Source organism: Euprymna scolopes, chromosome 45 (assembly GCF_053919585.1).
Source record: "Euprymna scolopes isolate OS-2025 chromosome 45, ASM5391958v1, whole genome shotgun sequence".
In the NCBI taxonomy this organism is placed as follows: domain Eukaryota; kingdom Metazoa; phylum Mollusca; class Cephalopoda; order Sepiida; family Sepiolidae; genus Euprymna; species Euprymna scolopes.
In genome coordinates, this window is record NC_136526.1 from 34,001,858 (window position 1) to 34,026,121 (window position 24,264).

The window sequence follows — 24,264 nt, forward strand, 5'->3', positions numbered from 1 at the left end:
AGAGATATGCGAATATAACAAACGTAGTCAAGACAAAGACGGCGCTTCTGACGACTGAGAAGAAAAAAGAAGTAGAAGAGCAAGAAGTAGAAGAGGAAGAAGAGAAAGATACATGAGAAGACGAGGTGTGTGCGGTTTTGAGTAAATCGAAACAGACAGAAAAAAAACTGATTACAAAATAATATGTAATTGACTATCATCGTCTATTTCCTATGACGTGGCAATGCCTTGAGTAAGTTAATATGCGGTGATCGCCAATAATTTTTAACAATGAAAGAATGTTTGGTAATTTAACATAACGCAATCAAATTATATATAAAAAAAAAAATGAAGTCAGAGCAACAAATAAAAAAAATGAAAATAATTATTTTTATTTTCTGCGAACTAGCTTTTGCGGTCGCCATCTTAAAATGTTAACTTCCACCCGTCAAACTCGTCTCGTTTAAATTAACTCATCTTATAATCGTTTCTTTGTTAAAAACAGATTGCCAAACAAAAAGTAAGTATTTATTCATTTAATTGATTTTGAAGCTCATTTTTTATTACATTATGATTCCCTTTGTTTTAATAGAGAAATGAGTCAACATTCCATGATGGCATGTGAACGAACGACTGAACGAAGATGTAATACTGGCTAGTCCACTTTACAATTACTAATCGCCTTGTTATCTTATCACTTGGTGTTCAAATGACAGTTACATTGCTAATCAGATAAATTTGTTGTTGTTATTATTATAATTATAAAATGGAGTGAATGATTGCAGTGTTCAAAAGAAAACTTTGACAGATTGTTTTATCACCTTGCTCTTGTGGTGAATGTGCGTGTGAGTCGAGCTGAGGAATATAACTAAGGTCACACTGAATGAAGAACAAGATTTCTTGCCCCATGCGAAAAACAATGAGGCTTCTTGTTGGGATGAAATACCAGTAGAAATCTATAATGCTGTGCCTTCGGTGCTCACTCTGTGTGTTCTACAAATCTACAAGGCAATTTGACACACTGAAATATTCTCATCTGACTGGAATGAGGCATTGCTTTTCTTATTGTTCAAAAAGGAAACAGAAATATCTACTCAAATTATTGGGAAATAAGCCGCATTGATGTTGTGTTGATTCCAAAGTGTCTGTGTCTTTAGTATAGGCACCGCCAAAAATGGCCGCAAAATCAAGTTGTTGTTGTTTTTTAAAACGAAATTACATTTATTAAAATCCATTATTTCTGAGTAACTTGTTTTTTCCAGAAAGATAAAACCCTGAATTTTATAATATAGAAAACAGAATAATATAAAACTTTTTCTACTATTTTTAATTAAATTTTAAATGTTAAATTTTCCCAAAAAGTTAACAATTGACATTTTTTGTCTTGCACAAAAAACGTACATAAATATTTAAAAAAAAAAAGGTTTTTGAAATAATTAATTAATTTATTTATTGTCTAACTAAGATTTAGGATGATTTTCTAAGAGAATATGCAAAACTATTATAATATAAGTTCCTGGATTTCAAATAATTCCACTTATTCATATAGGTAACTAGTTATTTCGCGTCGATTTAGAGTCTAGATCGACACTGTTTACGTTTGCGTTTGATAAGAAGCAAACTATGGAAGACTAAACAGGCCAAAAAAACTTATTTTTTAGTGACGAAAATTTCAATGTATTATTAAGCTGAGGCTGGCCAGTACCAGATGGGTGACCATTTGTATGAGTTTGGTTTTTAATGTGCATGTGTGTGGGGGCCAGGCTCCCAAAAATGGGGGGGGGGCAATTTAAAGCAGAATAAAAAAAAAATTATTTCAGCGTGTTTGGTCCACCGTAGTCGAAAGGCGGCAATCGTTTTCAAACGGGATCGAAAAAAATGATGCTATTTTTAACACAAAGGGCACAATATTTATCGAATTTTTTGGTATCGATTCTTCAAAGCATGCCCTGTTTAATAAGTGTCATGCATTATTCGGCTTGCTAAAAAAGAATTGTTAATTTATTTATCAAAGATTTTAAAATGTTTTTTTTTCGTATAAATATTAAAAAAAATTTTTATTTTGTTTTGCTTAACTTAAATTAATTATTTTACTTAACATATTCACCGAATTTCACACTTAAAACTCAAAAGCAGGATAATTAAACACAATCGAAGTTCTGATATTCAGACATCAAAATAAGGTATGCAAACAATTTTTTTTTTATATATATAATTCTGTCTCTTACAACAACACAATATGTTGTGTTCAGTTTCAGATGATTATTTTAAGCATATTTGTTCCCACTTAATACAAGGGGGGGGGGTTGTAAGCAAAAAACAATATATATATAAATATCGTTTATGAAAAATAAGTACACTGTTATAAAGTTCATTCTTCTCTTAATAATCGCTGAAAATTTCGTATTGATCGGATAATTACCTGATTTTTGGTAGATTTTTAAAAAGACGGTCCGTCAAAAAGTACTGACTTGCCCCCACCCCAAGTTTTCGCGGTGCCTACTTTAATACACTTATTTTCAAGGAGGGTTTCAATTAGGCAGGGGATTTAGCAATCAGATCTTCAACTTTGTGTGTTAGCAAAATCCTTGTGGATTGTTGAAAGGTGTATGTTGCTATTAATGATTTCCAAAAGCCATTTTGAATTAAATTTCATAGCGTTCTGCATTCTTCATCTATGGTTCGCATCACAGTGATCTTTTTTCATGTAATATCGAATCACTTTCATACATTGAAATGGAGGTGGGTTTGACCGCATATAAGGGTTTTTCTGATAGGATAACTTGTGGGTATCTGGATATGTTTTATCTGAGATTTGTACATCATTAGCCTTTCTTTGGAATTTAACAGGTGCAAGTTTTAATATTTTATAACGTCTGGTTGAAAAACATTTTTATTTACAATGCTATCACTGCCACTAGTTGTATCTGACAGGGAGGGTACCTTTCTGTTGCAGAGTTGGGTCTCTTTGACTGTACGAGTTCAAAGACTAGCCTGTTTGTTTCCAGTATGCATGTCTCCTGTATTTAATTCCAGATTGTGCCTAGGTCTTCGAATCTGGATATACCCTTGTATCAGGCCTGTGTGTCTAAAAACAATGCACATTCCCATCTGTGGTATTTAATTTTTTTTTTTTTTTTTTTTTTTTTACACAGTGATCACCACTTATCAAGGCCCGGAAGCCACTAAGGGATAAGGGTTATTGCAAGTACATTACGTTAGTGTGGAGATTTGATGAAGTGTTTACTTAAGGGGGCGGTTCATTAGGAATTTGTTAACGTTGGACTTGAAGACATCCAAGTTGTAGTCCGGTGGGAAGCAGGCAGACGGAACGGAGTTCCACAGGTGTGCAGTTCTAAGAAAGAAGCTTTGTTCATGGAATCCGCGTTTTGATTTAGGCACAGATATAGAGTGGGGGAAATTTTTCACAGTGGATTCAGCTAGACGGATGTTTTTCGTGAAAGATTGGTGAGGGAGGACTAGAGATTGGAGTTCAGACGAGCACCTGCCATGGAAATAATGATAAAAAAAAGGATAAGCTCGCAACGTCTCTTCTGTGGGAGAGAGGTTGCAGGGTAGAGAAAAGGGCATCCCCCCACTCAACTACGAAGTCTATTTTGTACTCTGTCAAGGCAGGATAGGCTGTTTTTATTTTATTTTATCAAGGGTCATTCTGGTTTTTAACTTACAACATGATAAAATGTTTGTGAAGCATTTCATTTATGGGTTCAATGTTTTTCTTCTGTAGATCAATAAGTTTCTTCATTAAATGTACTTTTAATTAAAAACTCCTTGTTAACCTGTTTCTGATAGTGTTCATTTATTCCCTTGCCATCACATTATCCACTTTCATTCACTTTTTTTACTCTTATTCACTCCAAACAAGACATACTATCACAGGTATTTAAGATTATATCTACACAGACACTATGTAGGGAGTTTAGCAGCAAGATGTCTTTTCACATAAGATTTAAATTTCTGAATATTAGTAAAAGTCAAGAAAGCAGAAAAATTCACTCCAAACAAGACATCTTCTGGCAAGTAAGCTTCTGCTGCCTATTCGGTTTGTTGGGCTATTTATGTCGAGGGGCACAAGTGCTATGAGTTCTTCAGAGCACATTTAATTGAAGTAATTGTAAAACAGATACATGGATGCAACATTATGACGATGGATTAAGGTCTGCAGCTAGGTTGATAGTATGCAACTTATTTGATTAGATTTTTTTAGGATTCTACATGGAAAAGACAATTGGAAAATGCGCCAACTCAAATGTGGTAACAAAACTTTATGCCTTGGCCAATCGTGTCTCTATAGAGATACAAGATCCTTGCTAATGTGAGTAGATTTCTAGAACAATAGTTTAAGCCCACCTTTGCGTCAATGTACTTTTTCAATTCACGTTGCCTGTTAATTCCATTATAGACTGAAATTAATTCTCTAAGGTTTTTACATTGCGTAAAAAGGTGTAATTTACTTTGCCTCTCATGTCTATAAAAACCCGGGGGTCATCAGCAAATATACCCATCTTGCACACAATTTTACCATGTTCTTTATAAATATTAGGAATAATAAAGGTCTAAGATCTAACTGAGGTACACCTGCATTTATATCATGGTGTTTAGATTTTTTTCTTTTGTCTTAGAAGAATCTGATTAATTGTAATGCTTTATAATTTAATTTTCATGAGAAAATCTTCATGCCAGACTCAGTCAAAAGCTTAAGATATATTAAGACGTACTACCCTAGCTTCCATTACCTTATTCACTGCATGGTATATTTGTTCAGAGATGACTATTTAAATAACTGCAGTTTAATGTACTTGTCTTAATTTACAGTTTGTCCAAAAAATATTTAGCATTTATTAAACACTGTTAACCTCTTTTTATTTATTGTGATTCCCTTGCTACACACCTAAGTTTTATTCATTCACTTGAAAACATCTGTAAACCTGTTTCTTTTGTTGCAACTTTAAGTTGCTCCTTTCAATGCTGACTCTATCCACTAGCAGTGTCAGAAATCAACATTAAAAATGCATGAAAAAAATTGAATAATTCGACCTCCTATCTTTCCAAGCTCATAACTACTTGAAAAATGTAACTCAAACCCTAATTTTTTCAATTAAAGGAACAAGGACCAAATTTACAAATAATAACAGGTTTGATAGCAAATTCTGCAATATTTCTTTTTTTTAATCAGTTTTCCTTAAAAGAGATTTAAACAAAATCAACAAATTTTAACTTGCTTTGATAAATATATGTATATATGAATTCCAAAAAATCACTTACTTATAAAAAATACTATTTAATGGGTACTTCCATTCTTCATTGTTAAGAATTTATCCATATTTATATTTTAAATTCCATGTATTTTTTTAATATAAGAATTTTTTTAAACAACTATTTGAAAAACCGCCAATTACGTAAGCATTGTTACGTTGTTAGCAAAACACTGGCATCGCTGTTTATTCTTGGTATGAAACATGGATGGACAGAAGGAAGTAAAACCACACGTTCACATAAGCTGTCTAGCCTATGTGTGAAGAAATATGTGTCTCCATAGGTGAAAAATAGTCACATTTTACTTATAAGTTTTTGCCTTAAAAAAAAACAGTCGAGGATTTTCCCCCCTTTTCTCAAAGAAATACATGAGTTTTTGATTTAATATATTTTATTTCTTCTTTATGGAGTGAATTTTTTTAATATCTTAAAAAACATTGAATGAAATAGAAATACTTGTCGTAAGTAAACAAAACTTTCTGTGCAGTATAAGAAGATTATAAGGTTTCACTTAAAATAAAATTCAACGTGGTTTAAAAAAAAAAGGTTTTAAACTTTGGAATTAACAGGTAAATTTGCAAATAACTGTATTTTTGTTTTAAATTAGCTTATTGTATTTATTGATCTTTTATCTTCAATTTGTGATATATAAATTTGAGGTGAGAAAATTAGTTATTTTCATTTTAATAGACATTTCGAAATGGGGGGGTGAATTTTAAAGAAACCCTTGTCTAGAATATTATATTCGGTTTATTGGAAAGAGCATAACATTTCACATTGAACCTGAAAATATCGTAAAAATTGAACCAATAGAAAAATTTTGATAGATTTTTAAAATGAAAAAATTGAAGAAAAAAATAACTTGTAAAATTCAATCGATTTAATTACGTAAACAAAATGCCTGCATGAAGGCTCGCAGGCACTTTTTAAACACTGTATTTAAATAAAAATAATATTTCTATTATTTTTTAAACGACTTTAATAGTTTATTTTGGGGGTATATTCCATAAAGAAAATAAACAACCCACTTTAAAAAGAAAAATTACGATTTTTTATATTTTATTCGCAGTTTTTTGTTCGGGGTGTTAAAAATTTCCCAAAAATTCTGACACACCTATCTACCCACTCTCATCTGACCAATTCTATGCATATGCCATCGAATATTTATATCAAAACGTTTGAGTTTTCGCCTATATTCAATAATACAATATCTACTTCCACTGACAGTCCATATTACACAACCTTTTCTAGTTGTTCAAATATATGCATATCCTTCATATATCACAAAAATATATTATCACATTCAGTATTGTCAAAACTGTCATCTTAAACAGAAGTTATAAAGAACCATTGATTCCAGAACATTATTAGCTTGGCCTTTACTCTAACAAGTATTAATCGAACTCTAACATAAAGAAAAACCTTTTTCCTATGGAATATTGCAAAACTGATAGTAAAAAAGTGTTTATAATTCTTAAATAAGTCCCAGTTTTCCGCCATGCAAAAAAGTTTGTTGAGACCACTTTTATCTGTTCTATTAATTTGTGTTAAGGACAGTTTTTCAACAGCAAATTTCAGTGTTTATACGGAATATTTGCGTTTTATTATTAAAGTCTGTTGTGAAAAAGAAAGTACAGAAAAAACAAAAATTATCCAAAATAATGAGCAGCTTAAAACTATTTAAAGTTTTTTGATAAACCTTTTTTACAAGCATAATCATTCAAATCCACATTGCATCTGTCAAGTAAACATCATGAATAATATTTCATCATCTCATCCGAAATTGACTACATCTGAATATTTAAACAAATTGAAGTGATGTCACTATATTTATCTTTCTTATTTTTACTCTTTAAATGACATTAGGATAGATTATTCCTCTCAGGAAGAAGTACGAAAATGAACAGATTTAAATATTGAGGCTACTGAAGGAGATTCTTGTTCCTCATTTTCTACTAACGATCTTTTAATAACTTGTCAGTAAGATGTTCTATTGCTGCTTCCATGTCTCTTTATTTCTCTTCATGAGATTTTGCTTCCATTTTTTTGCCCTGTAAAAGGTCACTGAGAACAGCTGATTCTCTAAAAATATGTCACTATCTTGCTCTTTCTTTCAGAATGAAACATTGCAAAAGTATTCTTCAAGTTGATAATAAAATAGTATAATTTCTTATCAAATAAGTTCGAATTTCCCTACCATGCAAAAGACCAAGTTTACCAAGGTCAATTTTATCATTCTCGTCTATTTGTGCCAAATGAAATTTGTCAACAGCAAATCACCATCTTGTGAATAGATCCAAGGCAATTCTGAAGAATATCTTGGTATTCACTGGTGTAAACCTGCTGTTTCACTTTCATACTTTTTAATTCTTTGAACATGTCGCTTATACAATTAATAATATTCATAAAATTACTGTTAGCAGGTTTCTGCAATTTTAATTTTATTCCCCTGCTCAGTACACAGTTACCCTTTTAATAACAGAAACATGCCAAGATGAACAGCTTTAATACTGCAGCAATTGAATGACATTTTTGCTCCTCATTTTCTACTAACGATCTTTTAATAACTTGTCAGTAAGATGTTCTATTGCTGCTTCCATGTCTCTTTGTTTCTTTCTTTTACTTTTCTGCCATCACTGAAAACAACGGATTCTCTTAGAAAGATGTCAGTATCTTAAACATTGCAAAAGTATTCCTCAAGTTGATAGTAAAAAAGTGTCACTTCTTATCAAGTAAGTTCCAGTTTCTCCACCATGCAAAAGACCAAGTTCAAGTTTTGGATAAAGAGTGCAAATTACTTTTTAATTATTTTAAAATGTCACCTACACAATGAATGATGATGACAACAAACAACAGAAATCTTGCTGTGGACTGTCTTAAATTTCCACCAGAAACAGTTCATCTCATGTTTACCCAATGATTTCAGACAAAAATCTAAAGAGAACTTGAACCACCCAAGCTTCTTGTAGATTCATTTTTGTTGTCTACTGAAGCCTATCCCAAGTGTGACATACGACATTAAACCACATCCTATTTCACCTTATTTTATTTTTTGGTTTGAATCTGTGAAAAAAGTTTATAATACTGACACTGGCAGCAAAACAACAAATTAAATCATCATTGTTTATTAGTTCTGCTATTGTGACTTTAACACAGCTATACCCCCTAAAGGGTATTCATATATGTAAACTGTTAACCTATTTCTTCAATTGTAGTTTTATTCTCCTCCCCAGTACACGGCTACTCCTAAGGATTAATCATTCCCTTGGAAATCACTGTTACCATTCCTCCTTATTTCACTTTGCAAATTAATTCTCAGTTTTATCAGAGTTGCCAACTTAAAATATTTTGACAATGCAACTGTGGGAATAGCATTTCACACACAGCGAACACACTGTGACAATTACTGTAAATAAATTGGTTGTATCATTTATCTCGGCAATTCTGTGTAATCATTCTTGGTTTGAGGACCATGTGACTTTTTCAATTCCCTTACACAACCACGTTCAAGTATTTAATTTCACAAGTTTAGAAAACTAATGCCTTCTACAATTATGTTATTCTCCTAATTATCCAAGTTGCAAACTTCAGGTCTTTTAACAATACAATTCCCTTCAAGTATTTACTATCACAAATTTCCCATTAGTTTCAAATTTCTCTTTCTAACCGTCAAAACATTTGTTGACATTCATTAGTAAAGCTGATGTTTATTTTACTATTCATACTACAACAAAAGTTACTTTTTGTTTGAGAGAAAAACAAGTTAGGTAATATACATTAATTTTGCTTAAAAACCTTCTGCAAATTACTTGGCGTGAAAATAATTTTATATTAAGAGTTACCCTAAACACAAACCTCATAATGGTGACTAGAAAGAAATAGCTAAGATGAAAAAAGGAGCAATAACTCCAATTGTATTTTTTCATTGTTTTTTTAAGTAATTTACAGCACTTTTTCTTTATTAAATATCCACTGATTCCTTCTCTGATGAATCACAAAAATGTATGTATAATCTCCAAATAATACTTTCCATTCAGTTTAGCAGTATTCACTCTTAACTTCATGATTTTTTATTTTTTTATTTGTATTTAATTCTTGTAAAAATATGCGATTTTATTTTTTTGGTATTAAAAATATATTTAAAAATTTATTGTTTTGTGAATACATTTTTAAGTAATGAGAAATAATAATGTTTCACGTCTTGTTGTGCTGAACCAAATTGATTGGATCTGTTTTACAGACCTATTCTGGAAAATCATATATCTATAGGCTAAATTTTCAAGTTTTCGTAATCGTTAAAGAAAAAGACTGCTAAATGTTCAAATAATTTCTTGCATTGAATAGATTTCGGTGAAGTCGAAGCTTGTGTTTTTCATTAAAATTTTTAAAGGTCCTAACAGTCAAGAAACCAGTATAATCTCCATCAAAGTTGCAAGAACCACATATACCTTTTGGTTAAGACGGGAGTGTAGTATCTGTTGTGATACATTTCACTTTTTCTGTCCTCGGTCAGTGGAGGAGAAATCCTTGAATATTCAGACAATTTTAATTCTTTGTTCCTATCCAGAATCCCTTTTTTTGGGGGGGGGGAGCTGGATTTCCCCCACATTAAAATCTACATTTGTGTTTAACTCTGCTCTTGCAGCGAGGCAAGTAAATAGGAACATTAGTTGAGAAGATATATATATATATATATATATATATATGTGTGTGTGTGTGTGTGTGTGTGTGTGTGTGACTAGTTTGAGTCAATCACAATAGAAACCAGAGAACACTTTCCCTATGTGGCATGGAAAGGATGCTGTGACATAGATTTCTGGGAGGGGTGGTGACCTGTCCACACAATGAAATGATGTGTTTTAATTGGTGTCAGTTTTGCTGAATATCTTCTTTACAAATATATTTTTTATCTTATTTTCTTTCTTTTTTTAAAATTTATCTTGTTTAATTATATTAACTTTTCTTTCATTATATTATTCGTCACTGATCCCCCACCCTATCTGCTCATTGTTTTGTTTCTTTAAATTTTTAAAAGGTAATTTACATCTTACCTTTCTTCTCTTTATAAATCACAAGAATATATAAAAAATGTAAGTATAATCTCCATCTAATACTTCCCATTATGTGCTCATCTTTTTGTTTTGAAGATATTAAGTTGTTAAACTCTTGTAAAAAGACTTGTGGTTTAATTTTTTTATGTTAAAATTTATAAAATTATAATTCTATGAATATATTTTAACATAGTTCTTCACATTTATTATTTAATTAAAATGATTTAATTTATTATTAAAAACTTAAATGAGTCTGAATCCGAACTAGTCAAAATACTGAAGCATATCTTCATAACTTTTAAATAAAACAGCCTTCTCAATGTTAAAATAATGTTTGAATGACTGGTAATTATTTTTATTTGTAAACATATTTATTGCTCCATATTTTTAATGATTATGTAAAGTGTGTTTTTAATAATTTAAGTTGTGTTTTTATTTTATTTCTTTGATTTATAGATTATTGTAACATCAATTAATTGGAAGCTCCTGCTGTTTAATGCTAATCCATAAAAATTCTTCTGCTTTGTAATTGTCATTTGTGTAGTGTGCCACTAGATACTTAGAGAGTAGTGGATGATTCAAGAAAAAATGCACTCTCCTTCTGGGAATAATCTTTGTGATGTCCTATTTAAGAATAGAAAACTATCCAATCTCCAAACTCTTTATGGATGCAGCTAATTAAAAGCATAGCACGTGTCAGAAATATTGGTTTCATATGTGACGCTTACATATATATTGTAGACCAATTGCCATGCTAAACTATGATATAATAGGTCCACATTGATCCTTGACAGGCAATTTAAGGTAGGATAATCAAAGAGCAAAGATATTTGATCAACAACAGCTGCTTTTTTATATTTTTGGTGCTAAAATCAGTATGACAATTTTCAGCATAAATAGTAACGATGAGTCAATAACACAGCAGACTTTTGTTTATTTCTGCTTGACGACAACCATCAGCATGAGGGGCCATTATGGGAGCTTAGGGCTTAGTTTATCATAAAATGCTATCCAACAATTCTGTATTGCTTTAATTGGACTGCTCTCTGTGGATATAGATGATTGTTCAGCTTGCTTGGTACCTTGGATTCTGAAACTGTTTATTCACTAAATTGGATTTCGCCTTACTTAGAAATAGAGAATCTGCTGTTATTGCTTCTGTTTTCATCAAGGGATCCAAGCTAAGCAGGCTTTTCACAATAATCAGTTTATAAATTATGACCTTTCACTTGCCAACTCTATATGTCTGCATTGCAACGTCAAAAATAATAAACTGAACAGTTTTGTTTAGTCAAGTCAAATGTTATCTTGCTCAATATGGCATAGGAGCACTAAGAGTAACGATAGAACTGTTACATAAATTTGAGATGTCTTCATATGACATATATGAAGACGTTGAAAAAAAGCAAGGCAAAATAAAATCCACCTTTATTACATGCAGATTAGATATTTCTATTATTTCTTGTAAAAAAGATGAATGATTTTTATTTGGTTAGTTTTATGGCATATCAGAGAAATTATTGTGATTTATATATTCTTCAATTTTTTTAGAATTTTTAAACATTATATATTCAAACATTTACTTGCATTTTTGAACAAAAACCATTGGAAAAATTGCTAGATTTTATACATCGAGAAACAATTAAAAGCTGTTGCAAAATAAAGACCATAAATACAATATTGATGCTTCTCTGAAAGACTCATTTATTTTTTTATATGAATTATAAAATTCTGTAAATTAAAATCTCTTATTTATCCATTTAAAGAATAACCATGGATACATTTAAACATCTTAATATTTTGAAAAGCACATGTATGAAGTTATCTTGTGAAATTTGTCTTTTTTTAATTTTGCAGAATATCCAGCAATCAATACAATGTCAATTGCACAAAGTTAAAAGCTGAAGAACAAATCATATCCTTCTGAACTACATGAGTTTTGTTTTACACAATCGCATTTTATGAAAATATATTTGGAAAAATCATGAACTGTGTATGTATTTCTTCTATTCTTAGACTTATTAAATATGGCACTATATAAAATAATTAAATATGATACTAGGCGGAATACTTACTGAAAGTGCTCGTCTGAGCTCCAATCTACAGCCCCCTCTCGCCAAACTTTACCAAGAAACACTCGTATAACTAAAAACGCTATCAATAATTTCCCCCCACTGTGCCTAAACCTAAACTTAGAACTGTGCACCTGTGGAACTGTCTTCCGTTTGCCTGCTTTCCAGCTGACTACAATCTGATTGTCTTCAAGTCCAATGTAAACAAGTTCTTGATGAGCCGTTCCACTTAAGTTAAAAAATTTACAGAATTTCCATTACTAATGATTACTATATTGTCTTATTGACTACTGTACACTCTTTAACCCTTATCCTCGATTGGCATGTGTGCCTTGATAATTGGTGATGCCTTTGAAAAAAAAGACTATGACTAATGGACTAATTTACCCTTTCATAAAGGTAGTGAATAGTAGAGTAATAAAGACTCATAAGACTTTAATAATGAGCTGCAAAAACGGTGGATTTGTAAGGACTATCTATAAATGATTTATATATAACCGAATTGTGAGAATTTATATACAATTTGTTAATACATAAGGTTTAAATATCATCTTATAAAAGCATAAACATTCACTGGATATATGTCTATAAATGTTCAGTATTCATCAATCAATATTCATCAAATATTGATTTGATGTTAATTCTTTTGGGTTTATAGTGAGCTGTAACACAGAGGAGAATACATTATATATATATATATATATGTTATCACTGGCATTTAAACATGAAATGTATAAACATTTACTGAATCTATCATATATATTCAATATTCATCAATCTCTATTTATTTGATGTCTAACATATTGAAAAACGTTCTCATATGAAATATATTTTATGAATATATAAAACCAAACATTTTACTGACAACTGTTTATGTATTTATCCTACTCTTGGGTTTAATAAATGGGACACTCGGAATTATTATCGCAAATTCAAATAACTAATGTACTTTTGGGTACATATGACAAATATATTCATGAACCTTTTAGTAGATGCAGTATTAAAGGCATAAAAATTATTAAAAAGAAACAGACTTATATGGAAAACTTATATGAGACACTTATTATGACATGCAAAATGATCAGTTTTGTAGAATTATCAATTATAATAGACAAGAAATTATATATATTTAACTGAAGTTTTAGATACTATAGATTGCGTTATTTACATAAGGTGTAAATATGTGAATAAACAGTCATTGATTTATTATATATTTTCTTGTTTGATCGATCTATAGATCTACATAAATTATTAATTATATTTAAAAACATAATTTATATTTCTCATTTAAACATGAAAAAATAACTGGAAACGAGCTACTAAATTCCAAATCAATCAAACTCAAACAGAAATATTTCTTATTCGTTTTGTTCATTCTAAAATAGAAAAAGAAGAAAAATACAAAGAAATAAATTCAACTGAAATTCGTAAATATTTTGACTTTGAAAATGAACCCAAAATCAGATACTGGAGAGAAACCTTATTCTTGTGAAACATGTGGTTCTTCTTTTTCACATAAACACCCTATGTTGCAACATATACGAACACATACTGAAGAGAAACCATATTCTTGTGAAGTATGTCATTCTTCTTTTAGAAGGAGACAACATTTGGTGCTTCATATACGAACACATACAGGAGAGAAACCATATTCTTGTGAAGTATGTCATTCTTCTTTTAGAACGAGACAATATTTGGTCCATCATATACGAACACATACAGGAGAGAAACCATATTCTTGTAAAATATGTGACTCTTCTTTTACAAGGAAGCACAGCTTGGTCATTCATATGCGAACACATACTGGAGAGAAACCATATTCTTGTGAAATATGTAACTCTTCTTTTACAAGGAAGACCAGCTTGGTCATTCATATGCGAACACATACTGGAGAGAAAAAATATTCTTGTGAAGTATGTGGCTCCTCTTTTACAAACAACTACAATTTGGTGATTCATATGCAAGTCCATACTGAAGAGAAACCATATTCTTGTGAAATATGTAGCTCCTCTTTTAAAAGGGAACACAGCTTGTTCATTCATATGCAAACACATACTGAAGAGACTCCATATTCTTGTGAAGTATGTGGCTCTTCTTTTACACTAAAACAACACGTGTTTCAACATATGCAAAGACATACTGGAGAGAATAAATAAAGAAGAGTTTATAGACATGTTGATAAGGGAATCGCTTCACTTCAACCAGGAGAAAATTAAAATGGCTGTCCAAGATCAAGGCTTGATTACGAATGCTTTTAAGAAAATGAGTGGTCTAAGCATTGACAGCAGGTGTAGGGTCTGCTACACAGAAGTAGAGAGTGTAAGCCACCTGATATCTCATTGTAAAGTTCTGTTGGGGGTAGCCATTATACACCAATGAAGTGTGTAAATATCTTCACTGTACGAGCTGCAACAAGTTGAATATCAAATTCAGCAACACATCTTGGGAAAATATACAAGAAAGAACAGTCGGAAATAAGTCATAAACCATCCACTATAACTATGTAATTCCTACAGCTGCGAACATAGAAAATGGAGCCGCAAAACCTGGCACTAAGATGGAGCAGGAAACAACCTTAGTAGAAGTGCTAAAAGAGAAAAGATACCGAAATACCAAAATCTTTTGGTTGGCATATCTGAGTTCGTGGGTAAATGTTTGGCATCTTGTAAGATGTGGACAAACTAATAAGAAAATTAAATAAATGAAAAACCATATTGTGAAGTATGTTGCTCTTTTACACCGGAACAGACTATGTTGCAACAGATACGAACACATACTGGAGAGAAACCATATTGTTGTGAAGTATGTTGCTCTTCTTATACAAGAAAACACAGCATGGTCATTCATATGCAAACACATACTGGAGAGAAAGGGAGAGAACTTGAATGCCTACTAGACACTGTCCTCAAATGACTAAAGTCTCTCTGTACAGAGGTTTGTCAGGACAACCTGGCATGAGGATACTTTTCTCTAAAAGTAAACCCGGACTAAATATTCAAAATCACATTTCGTATTCCCATGAGATCTCACTATGGCTTACTCACATTAGCTTTTACGAGGAATGGTGCCTCTTCTCCAAGTGATGTTACATCAAGTAATAACACGAAGCTGGATACTCCACCAGCCCCAGGTAGTGCGCCCTTGGTTTCTGAAAACTTCAACTGAAGTAACATAAACAAAAAATGTAAAACATTCTTGTGAAGTATGTGGCTCTTTTACAAACAATATTTGGCAATCCATATGCAAACGCATAAAAGTAAACCCTGACCAAATATTCGACTGAAGTAAAATAAAACATAAGAGAGAACACATATTTTTGTGAAGTGTGTGGCTCTTCTTATGCGAACACATACTGGAGGGTTTAAAAGAGCTGAGAGGGAAAAGATAACAAAGGGTAAAGACGTATGTATGTCATTAAACGAAAGTGGAAATTAAATGTTTCAATTATACAAATCATTATAGGAGTAACTGGGATTTAAAAAGTATTTCCCAAGTAAACCAACTGCAAGTAAGATGCAAACGATTGTACTGAAAGAGACGGCTAGAATCTTAAAAAGATCTCTTGGTTGGACTTAATAAAATAGGGGTAAATATCAAACATCTGGTTAGATGTCCCACCCCATAGAAAAAAAGAAGTAGAAAAATAAAAAAAAGAGAAACCAGCTTCTTGTGAAATATGTTAACAAAGATACAAAATATATTGACAACACATACTAGAAAAAAACCATATACTTGCAAAATATGTTGCTTTTCTTTTATGAAAAAAAGAACTTATGTCACGATATATGCGAGTGTATACTAAAATGAAACCATATTGTTTATTTTCGTCGTCTTTTTCATACATAATATACGCTACCTGCAAATACTTATTGTAAACAATATATACTTTTATAAAACTTTTATTTTACAGACACACATTATGTGGTTCTTTCTATCAAACAAATCTTATACTCATGTTACAAAGAAATCATGTATTGTTATAATACATTTATATTGAAACACTTATTTTTCAGTATGTGACCGCTTTAGACATATGCAAATACATATTCCTGTAAAATCTTTGTTTTTTACACAGAAATAAAGTTGCAGCATTCATATGAAATGATATATGTAGCGCTGCTTTTTAAAACATTCAATATGTCGTAAAATATAATGAGATTAGAGAAAAATCAAATTTTATTTATTCTAAACATGAAGATTAAATATGAAACGATACTTGAATGATACAAAAACATTGTGATTGTATTGAAATAAATTCCAGTAATTATCGACTCAACATTAATCATAAAAACATTTTTTTCAATTTCTTGTATAATATATTATAGTACAAATTGTACATAAAGGAACTGTTTGAATCCTAAAATGATCTTTCAAATAAAATATTTTGATAGTTTCCAAAGGAACAACTGTTGATTCATGTGTTAAAATACATTAAGAATAAATAATCTTAGCCAACTTACAAGAGTAATGATTAATTTGATATTCTATCATTATAAAGCGGAATAACTTTTTCAATCAATTAAAATGTTCTTATTACTTTAGAAATTTGTTTAATTTTATAACAGGAAAAGATTGTCATTTATCTATTTCATGAATTGGTGTCTGATCGTTTTGCCATATAAGAAACAAAATTTTACTTTATTAGAAGAAAAGATAAGTTCTTAGATGATATTTTCAAGTATGTTTTTTTATCTCAATGAAGAAATAAAATAAATAAAAAAATAAAAAAAGCCATCACGAGAGTGAGTACCATTTTATTGTATTTTTTTGTATTGTAGTGTTGCTGTATTTTTTGTTGATTCATGTGTTAAAATACATTAAGAATAAATAATCTTAGCCAACATACAAGAGTAATGATTAATTTGATATTAAATCAATACAAAAGCGGAATAACTTTTTCAATCAATTAAAATAAGTAGTTATTACTTTAAACATTTTTTGATTTATAACAGAAAAAGATTGTAATTTTTACATTTCGTAAAATTGGAGTCTGATCTTTCGGTCATATCAGAAATCAAGTTTTACAGAAAAATACTTTCGAATAAAATATTTCGATCATTTCCATAAGAACAACTTCATGTGTTAAAATACATTTAGAATAAATAATCTTAGCCAACATACAAGACTAATGATAAATTTGATATTCTATCATTATAAAGCTGAATAACTTTTTCAATCAATTAAAATGTTCTTATTATTTATTTCCTAAAGTGCATGGAAAAGATGCATTTTTTCTATATTGTCGGAATTAGCATACCGACGAGTAGTGGGGGGGAGAGAAAAGACTGCTTAAGTCTTGCAATAAAATGTCGACGTTGCTTACAAGCAGTCTTTCTTTGTAAAAGTAACAAATGGGCAACGATGGTCGAAGTGTAATTTGTCTAAAAGACACCAACAGCTACTACAACAACAGTAGAGCGGTCACTCCTTTTATCTACTCCAACTCTCAGTCAACGAGATTCACGCCTGACTGGAATGTCTATTTAACTTGTAAGCAATAGGCATGCAGGTTCTTTGTTTAACGGACATCACAACTACCAGCACTCCTTTCTTCCCCACCGACCTCTCCTCGGCAAGTCAACCAATTCAAAATTCTCACAATATGTATTTGTGTCTGTTCTATCTTCAGATATTTATAATGTTATCAAAATTAAATGCAATACTTTAACGAAATTTATTGTTATTGTAAGCATTTTGGAAGAATATTTAGTGCATATGTAAAACACATTTTGTAGAAATTAATCATACAAACTGAATAATTATTTGAATGAAACGAAAATATGGATATTTTTTTGCAAAAATCGTTCGTTTTATTACAGAAAATGATCTTTCAAATAAAATATTTAGATCATTTTCATAGGAACAACTGTTGATTCATGTGTTAAAATACATTTAGAATATATAATCTTAGCCAACTTACAAGAGTAATGATTAATTTGATATTAAATCAATATAAAGCTGAAAAACTATTTCAATGAATTAAAATAAGTAGTTATTACTTTAGAAATTCTTTTGATTCATAACAGAAAAAGATTGTAATTTTGACATTTCGTAAAATTGGAGTCTGCTCTTTCGGTCATATCAGAAATCAATTTTTACTTAGAAGAAAATATAAGTTCTTAAATCATATTTTTATTATAAATTTATATATTAACACAAAAATATCTCGCAAAAGGCATAGAAAACAAATGCAGTTTTTGTATTTGTCTCTGTTCTATCTTTCAGATATTTATAATGTTATCAAAATCAAATGCAATATTCTTCAAGGAAATTAATTATTTGTACACTATATAGAGAAAGCGGATTATTAGCATGAAAGCAGTGTTCATACTAATGATATTGCATGGAAAACGTGTAGTTTTATTCCGTTTTGTTGGCTGTTGAAAATAAATAGTTGGTTTATTCTATATAGCAAAATAAAATGGTTTCTAATACAAAATCGATTGGAAAATAATTTCGATATAAACATTTGGAAGACGTTTTTGGTGCATATGTTTAAACACATGTAGAAATTAAATAAAATACAAAGTTGACTAATTTTCTAAATGAAATTATGTTCTTTTTTTTGCAAAAAAAATCGTTTTATAACAGAAAAATAATGTAATTTGAACATTTTATAAACTTTATTTAATGCGAGAAAATTGATTTTTAAAATCATATTTCTTATACTTATATATCACACAAAAATAAAGTAATATCACCCAACGTACGTAGTAAATTTGGGCAGTTTTTTCTCTATTTGTATATGAATTTGTCTATTTTCTTTCAGATATTTATAGTGTTACCAAAATGAAACGATATTTTAATAAAATTAATGATTTAGACAAAATACTAGTCGGTAGAAAATATTTTCTAACACAAAACCGATTTGAAATAGTCTCGTGTTAAAAACATTCCTGTAATAATTGGTATACTGGAAACTAATTGGTGTATGAAATATTGTATTTCATCAATTTTTTTATTAAAATTACGTCAGTGATAATCAAAAAATTCTGAGTTTCTAAATGTAACTTTCATTTAAAAAGCACATCATTTTAAACGTGTTGATTTCCTTTTTGTATGAGATTTTGTTAAATATGGAAAATAAATCCGCGTTCATGTTTATTTTTTCAAAAAATAATTTGACTATATAAAACCATTAAAATAGTCTTGCTTTTCTATAAACTTCTATTCCATATTTTCTGTTATTCTCTCAAAAAAAATTAAACTAAACTCTTTTTAGCAAAAAGTAATTCAAGCTCAATCGGTGATGAAGAATGTAATGTTTAGGAGGAGGAAGTAATTTGTTTGGTGAAATGGGTTGTCAGAATGTATTAGTGTAAAAAATTAAATGCTTCAAAATAAGAGAACAAACAAATAGTATTGCAGCCAGCATGAAGATTGAAAAATAAATTGAAAGAGAAAATGATTTAAAGGAATGAAGTAGGAGGAGTAGAAAATGCAAGAAACAAAAGTAATTTTTAAAACACGGGAAATTTTTTTTGTTTTTTTCACTTTTTACATATCATAGGCAAAATTGTATTCGTAATATAGACAGGTTAAGCACTTGAAGTTTGAAACAATGTTTATGAAACTGAGTCAACCTTTAATAAAAATGTCATCACACCGACCCCATTGTAGGATTTAGAAGGTAAAGCTAGTAATAGAATTTTATTGGCTGAATTGGTAGAATTGTTTTTTAAAGAAAATCTGCATATTGCCTTTCATAAATTGTATGGATTTCCTCTAAGCTTCACAGAATGGAATGTACTGCTCGCTGCCGTTGCTGGACTGAATTATTGAATTTAACATTATATTGCATAAGTGACTGTGTTTTTATTAGTTTTCCAATCCTGTGAGAGTAGATTTCTTATGTCATCAAACCTATTTATGTCTGCTTGTTCCTCCTCACTTTTTTGTATTGGTTAACGTCATAACAAACCTCCCTTGATACTTATATGGGAGGAAATGTGTTATAACTTGTTCACTATAAAAACCCATATAACATTAGCAACAAGCCTATATAATTACGAACACAGCAAAGCATATGAGGAAATACATGCGTCTTTTCGTTTGTATGTTTCATGACATGAAGTGGTGCAAAAACATTTGATAATGCAAAACTATAATTGAGATAATGACACAAATGATCTGGACCCACGATCACTTTATGCACATGGATACTAAAACAGCTATTAAGCTGGAATATATGGCATAATTACGTTTGACACATCAATTCCCGTTAGATAAGCATAGTTAAGCAATGCTGGGTCAAGCCAGTACCAGATGGATGACCATATGGAACTTCTAGGTGCTGTATGCGCTCTCCGCTTATCTCAGCATTGTTTCCAGTCATCCTGGACTTGTTCTTGCCATTGGATTCAAGTGCTGCCGATGGAAGAAAGTGCGGCGTGACCGCCTTTGGGAGTGGTAGAGCTCCCCATTGGGGAGAGATTAAGACCCCCAAAACACTGATTAAGACCAGGCAACTATGCTGGTATTAAATGTTAAGCATTATGGGTGCCCGGGCAGCAGCGGGTAACCTGGCTGCAAGGAAGAGTTAAGTTATGAATTTATTGTGTTTTGTAAAACAGACATATAAGTTTTATTGTTTGGGAAAAATAACAAGTGATGTCATTTTGAAACTAGAACGAAATATAATTTCGTTCTTGGCCTGGCAAAACCCAACTCGAGTACAAGGCCAGACCGGGGGCATGGTGTTAACATCTCTAACAGTGTGAATGGAGTTGAGGTGTGATCACAGATTCTTGGTGTGCATAACGAATTGGGTAAACACCTGAAATGATTGACCCGGCGGCTTACCCTAATCCAACCCTTCCCTCAAAATATAAGCGAATCCTCATGCCAAAAATCTCAGAGTAGAGTTGGAGCCAAGTTTGAGCGAGTCGAAATAAGACTGCAGGATTGTTGCCACACTCTGTCGTAGTGACTACCGAAGGACTAAATCTGATTTGGATTTAACAGTGTTTTGTATGAAATCGAACTGACTTTGTAAATTTCGTTTGAATTAATTTAGTAGAATAGATATATCTGAGTTTGTCTTTTTTGCCTTTGTCTTTGGAGATTGGATGGAGGTATCGATATTTAGCTTGAACTGTTCAGTTGAGCTATTTAAAAAGTTAATAGAATAATTTTTAAATGTAAAGCCATGTGTGATCATCAAAGATGGTCTGGTGATCTATAATGAAAGACAATAAGAACAAGCAGAATCTATCTCGGAAAAACAATATAGTATGAATATAATATGAATATAACATGAATATAATATGAATATAATATGAATATAATATGAATATAACAGGAATATAACACGAATATAATATGAATATAACATGAATATAATATGAATATAATATGAATACAACATGAATACAACATGAATATAATATGAATATAACATGAATATAATATGAATATAACATGAATATAATATGAATATAATATGAATATAACATGAATATAATATGAATATAACATGAATATAATATGAATATAACATGAATATAATATGAATATAATATGAATATAATATGAATATAATATGAATATAACATGAATATAACATGAATATAATATGAATATAACATGAATATAATAAGAATATAACATGAATATAACATGAATATAACATGAATATAATATGAATACAACATGAATATAACATAAATAAAATGTGAATATAACAGGAATATAACATGAATAAACATGAATATAATATGAACATAATATGATTATAATATGAATATAACATAAATATAATATGAATATAACAGGAATATAATATGAATATAATATGAATATAACATGAATATAATATGAATATAACATGAATATAATATGAATATAACATGAATATAATGTGAATATAATATGAATATAATATGAATATAACTTGAATATAATATGAATAAAACATGAATATAACATGAATATCATATGAATATAACATTAATATAACATAAATGTAATATGAATATAATATGAATATAACATGAATATAACATGAATATAATATGAATATAACATGAATATAACATGAATATAACAGGAATATACCATGAATATAATATGAATATAACATGAATATAATATGAATATAATATGAATATAACAGGAATATAATATAAATATAATATGAATATAACATGAATATAATATGAATATAACAGGAATATAACACGAATATAATATGAATATAACATGAATATAATATGAATATAATATGAATACAACATGAATACAACATGAATATAATATGAATATAACATGAATATAATATGAATATAACATGAATATAATATGAATATAATATGAATATAACATGAATATAATATTAATATAGTATGAATATAACAGGTATATAACATGAATATAACAAGAATATAACATGAATATAACATGAATATAACATGAATATAACATGAATATAATATGAATATAACATGAATATACCATGAATATAATATGAATATAACATAAATACAACATGAATATAATATGACTATAATATGAATATAACATGAATATAATATCAATACAACATGAATATAATATGAATATAACATGAATATAACATGAATATAATATAGATATAACATGAATATAATATGAATATAATATGACTATAACATGAATATAATATGAATATAACATGAATATAATATGAATATAATATGAAAATAATATGAATATAACATGAATATAATACGAATATAACATGAATATAATATGAATATAATATTAATATAACATGAATATAATATGAATATAACATGAATATAATATAAATATGACATGAATATAACAAGAATATAATATAGATATAACATGAATATAATATGAATATAATATGAATATAATATGAATATAACATGAATAGAACATTAATATAACATGAATATAATATGAATATAACATGAATATAACATGAATATAACATGAATAGAATATTAATATAACATGAATATAACATGAATATAATATGAATATAACATGAATATAATATGAATATAACATGAATATAACATGAATATAATATGAGTATAAAATGAATATAATATGAATATATCATGAATATAACATGATTATAATATGAATATAATATGAATATAATATGAATATAACATGAATATAATATGAATATAACATGAATATAATATGAATATAACATGAATATAACATGAATATAACATGAATATAATATGAATACAACATGAATATAACATAGATAAAATGTGAATATAACAGGAATATAACATGAATATAATATGAATATAATATGAATATAATATGAATATAACATAAATATAATATGAATATAACAGGAATATAATATGAATATAACATGAATATAATATGAATATAACATGAATATGATGTGAATATAATATGAATATAATATGAATACAACATGAATATAATATGAATAAAACATGAATATAACATGAATATCATATGAATATAACATGAATATAATATGAATATAATATGAATATAATATGAATATAACATGAATATAACATGAATATAACATGAATATAATATGAATATAACATGAATATAACATGAATATAATATGAATATAACATGAATATAACATGAATATAACAGGAATATACCATGAATATAATATGAATATAACATGAATATAATATTAATATAATATGAATATAACAGGAATATAATATAAATATAATATGAATATAACATGAATATAATATGAATATAACAGGAATAAACACGAATATAATATGAATATAACATGAATATAATATGAATATAATATGAATACAACATGAATACAACATGAATATAATATGAATATAACATGAATATAATATGAATATAACGTGAATATAATATGAATATAATATGAATATAACATG

At 29.0% G+C, this 24,264-nt stretch overlaps 1 long non-coding RNA gene across 1 annotated transcript; it reads left to right on the forward strand.

Moving 5' to 3' along the window:
• Positions 1–384: 384 nt before the first annotated feature.
• Positions 385–16,515, forward strand: LOC145269404 (uncharacterized). Its single transcript, XR_013865030.1, has 2 exons — positions 385–499; positions 12,165–16,515. It is a non-coding gene; the product is annotated as an uncharacterized LOC145269404 (long non-coding RNA).
• The last annotated feature ends 7,749 nt before the right edge of the window (positions 16,516–24,264 follow it).